We start from the raw sequence: 4,680 nt of genomic DNA on the forward strand, positions 1-4,680 counted from the left end.
CTTATATAAGGCAATACTATTCTAACGTATTTTCATTGTTATCATCTATAGTTCAAACCACACCCATATTTGTTCTCTCATTTGTACTAAGACTTATTTATTTACATTAACAACTTTTTTGTTCTTCCCAATCTGTAATGTAACATACAAAAGAAAACCTACATGTGAGAAGAAAGAAGAAAGCTCTACCCAATGTGGAGCCTTACCCATGGACACATTTTGTTACTCATGTAAATATTGCTCCACCCTTGGACTATTTTGTTCCTCATTGTAAATAAGATTATAAATGAATTTTCACACATAAATTTCCCACCCTTGGAAACCTCTTGTGTTCCTCATTATAAGTATATACGTTTAGAATTTTGACATATTTTATACAACTTTAAAACCCGCAGCATCGCGCTGGCAACCTTGCTAGTCCCTATACCTATACATGGGATTGGACATCTACATCCATGATCCATATAAAGCAAAGTAGGCAATGACATGAAATTGACCAGAAAAATGGGGAAGCTTGTGAACAAATTCACCTACCCTTATCTTTTATGGTAAATTATTTCTGGGTAATGAGGCTTGAGTTCTAATTAACTCGCTGAACCAAACAATAGTGTAATTAAGTAGTGTCCAGAGCCGACCAATTTATTCCCTCATTTTGAAATATGGCGTTAGTATAAAAAAATAGTGATCAAGGCATACCTCTCTCTCTATCTTATGTCTACAAACTTGTTTCCTGGCAGAAATGGGAGAGAGAAGGATGATCGGGGTGGGGTTTAAGGATCGAAACAGGTTGGAGATATTTATTTTTTATTTTTTGCTTTTCTTTTTATGGTAAAAGAAAATGTCATTAAAGGATGTGGACACATAACTATAACGGAGTGACTTAGGGCCGGTTTGGTATTGCTGTGCTTTAAAAAAAGTTGCTTCTGCTGTGCTGTGAAGATAAGCAGTTGTGAAATAAAGCGGTAGAGTGTTTGGTAAACTTTTTTGTAAAAGTACTTTTGGAAAGAAAAAAAACACAGTATGATAGTGTTTGAGAAACTTTTATGCAAAACAGCTGTGACAAGTTACATTTTTTTCCTTTTCTCTTTTCTTTTACTTTTCTAGAACGCTCTCTCTCTATAATCATCTCCATTTTTTTCTCCTTCCTGTCCAACTGCCTCTCTGTCTTTCTCTCTCTTCACTTTTTCTCTCATCACCAAATTCCATTCTTTTCGCCACTTTCTCCCTCATCATCAAAGATCTTTGGTAGAGATGAAACTGGGAGGAGTAGAAGGGGGATGATAGATATGAAGGAAGAAGCTTCCTCCGAGAAATGGGAAAAGCTTCTGGAATTTCGAAGCTGATTTCATATAACAACGATCTGGTGAAGGTGTTGAAGGACTAGAAGGACATCAACAACTTGGCGCAGTGTCTCCAGCACCGCAAGGCCCTCCACTCCTCCTGTGATTCCGATTTCAATGAAGTCCAAAACTCGCTTCGAGGTTTGTTTCCTCACTTGGGTTTTGTTTGTTTCCCGAGAAAATTTCTAACCCAAAAAATTTTCAGTTAGTTGCTTATACTTTTTTTCCACTTTCAAGCAAGCTAAATTATGCCTTAGGTAAATATGGGATTGTATAGTTTAGAAACTTACTTTGTGCACACCCGTAGAGAGCTCCACCTCAAAATGTAGGGTTCTAACCCATTTTCCAAGAACATGTTTTCTTAAAGGGGGGGACAGAGGGGTTAGGTTCAATTTGATTTTTTTTCTGGTTGATTCTCATATTTCCCTTGCATAAATGTTTCTCGGAAAGAAGATATTTGGCTGGTGTTGTATGTCGATACGTGCATTGATTGATGAGTTCTTATATGAAGCAGACTATGAGATAAAGGGTAGGATTGCCAGAAACTTTCATTAAAGGGTCACTGTTCACCCGTGTTTTAGAGCTTTGCCCAGAATCTAAAAAGCCAGTTTTTCAAAGCTTCCTTTTGCTGCTTCTGTTTTTTGACTTTTTTTTCATCTAAAACTATGAAAAAAAAAAAACTGAAGTTGGAAGTTTACCAAACACCAAAAACTCTCCCAGTTTTTTTTCATACCAGCGTTTTTTAAAATCACCTCAACCCCAAACCATACCTTAGTGGTTGAGACAAATTTCAGGCCTTCGCATCTTTGATTCGATTCCTATCCTGGTGAATCGTACTGTGGGATTAGGGGAGGCTGAAACGTCTTTGTCCGTCTTTCCGATCTCAAAAAAAATCCGTGACAAAATCACCATTTTAACCTTTTTAATAAAGAAAAAAAGAAAAGGGCTGTGGACACGCGAAAAATAAGTTACGTTGGCCATGAAGGGCTGTGGACGCGGGAGAAATTAGTTAGGTTGGCCATGAACTAGTATTTTACTGTGAGCTTTTGTTCATTGGTTTGCTCGGAGAGACAGCAAGCTGTGCCACGTGTACTTCCACAGTTTTCCTAACCAAAACGCCAAACACCACCACTATATTTCTTGTTCCAAATTGTCAAAGACGGTGGCCAAGGATTTTATTTTAGTCCTGAATCTTCACCGGGGTAGAAATTTGAAAACATTGGGTTTTTGGTGTGTTTCTTTGGGCTTCATATTGGTTGGGTTTTATTTGAGCATATTGTATTAAACGTATAAGTTGATCATGCACGTATCAGGGAGTGGGGTATGAGGCTTCCCCAGCAATGCCATAAAGACCACCTTTTGTCTCAACATCTCTTTGCATTCTTATGTACCCTTCTTCATCCCATTCTGCGCCCCATGAGTTCTTCACTAACCAGTACTTAGTCTCATCAGCACTAACTCCACAACCAACAGTGGTAACCTCATGATCGAGCTTTGTTCCACAAGTTCCTGTAAATACACCACTTGAGTAGAACAGAAAGTCGGAACCACCAGCATGAATGGCAACATAAATTGTTGATTAGTAACAGCCTTCAGAAGGGCAGCTTCACTGTTTGCACTTTGCAGCCACATTCGTGGCCAGTTATCTTGGATGCATGGCTGGCCTCCTTCGTGGTGCTGCAAGTACCATCAACGCCCGTGTAAGGGTAATTAGTCTCGCTTTTGATTGATGAACTGAATAGTATCATCCATCAAACCACCCTCACAACTTTGGTCCACACTGTTTAGGCCGCAATCAACCAGCTCTTGCTTAGACAAAGATATCAATTTACCAGTTGTAAGCTTAGTAAGCCCTTCTATAACTGCCACCGCTGCAACAACATCATGCAAGTATTTCATTGTTTTTGCTGGATAAATTAAATAATGGTTAGATTAATAGACATAGATTTTTAATATTGCAATTAGATCGTAGTTAGAATATGAGAAACTGTTTGATTAAGTTCCAAATTAAATTATTTACATACCACATTCCTTGGTCTTGGATAGGTGTTACTGCTCCTTTCTTTCTCCAATCTATTGTAGGTGGTGCTGTAACATTTCCACATTTGAAAGAATTCGTCTTTGTGGAACATTCATACTCCATGAATTTCTAGAGGGCCCATCTAAGCCCCTGCCAAGCACCCGCCTAGTCCTCTAGGCGCTAGGCTCTTATCAGCCGCCCAAGAGGCGCCTTGTAGAACCTTGGATATGTAAACTAAGAAGAAGAGAATCACAGATAGTAATCTTAGAGAGAGAAGTCAGAGAAAGAGATTCATAGAGAGAGAAAGATATTTCTATTTCTTTTCTTAATCACCAAGCTATTACACTATAAGAGTATATATACTACACCCTACTTACATTTGCATATTCTTAACAACTATAACTAACTCTCTTAATCTGTTTACAAGTGTCACCATCCTATGTGTACATTATCTCTAACATCCCCCCTCAAACTCATGCATGGGAGAAGAACCAAGCATGAGATTGGTACAATGAGTCCAAAAGAGAGGAGCACTAAGACCTTTGGTAAGGATATCGGCAAACTGCTCTCCGGAAGATACAAACTGCACAAGTAACTTCTTTTGAGCAATCCGTTCACGAACAAAATGAACATCAATTTCAATATGCTTGGTCCGTTGATGTTGAACGGGATTGAACGAAAGAGCAATGGCGGACAGGTTATCACAGAAAAGCACAGGAGCACAAGACAGAGGAATGTGTAGGAATGTAAGAAGTTGCTGAATCCAATCAAGTTCAGCAGCAGTAGAGGACATGGCTCGATATTCGGCTTCAGTTGACGAACGAGAAACTGTTTGTTGTTTCTTAGAAGACCACGAGATGGGATTGGAGCCCAAGAAAACAACGAACCCAGTTGTAGAGCGCCTGTCATTCGGATCACCAGCCCAGTCGGCATCACTAAAAGCTTTTAAACCAACGTCACCAGCAGCATAAGTAATGCCAGAAGACAAGGTGCCTTTCAAATAACGCAGAATGCGTTTGACAGCAGTGAAGTGAGACACCATAGGGGTTTGCAGAAATTGAGATACTTGATGGACTGAGAATGCAATGTCAGGACGAGTGAAAGTGGGGTACTGCAGGGCACCAACGATACTCCTGTATGTCCCAGGTTCTGAAAATGGAACTCCATCATCCTTCAGTAAACGATTATAAGGTAAGCATGGAGTGTCACACGGTTTGCAATCACTCATTTCAGTCTTGTGTAACAAGTCTTGAATGTACTTGGTTTGTGATAAAAACATCCCAGTTGCTGTGCAGGATATTTGAATGCCCAAAAAAATAA

The sequence above is a fragment of the Malus domestica genome, chromosome 13 (assembly GCF_042453785.1).
Source record: "Malus domestica chromosome 13, GDT2T_hap1".
In the NCBI taxonomy this organism is placed as follows: Eukaryota; Viridiplantae; Streptophyta; class Magnoliopsida; order Rosales; family Rosaceae; genus Malus; species Malus domestica.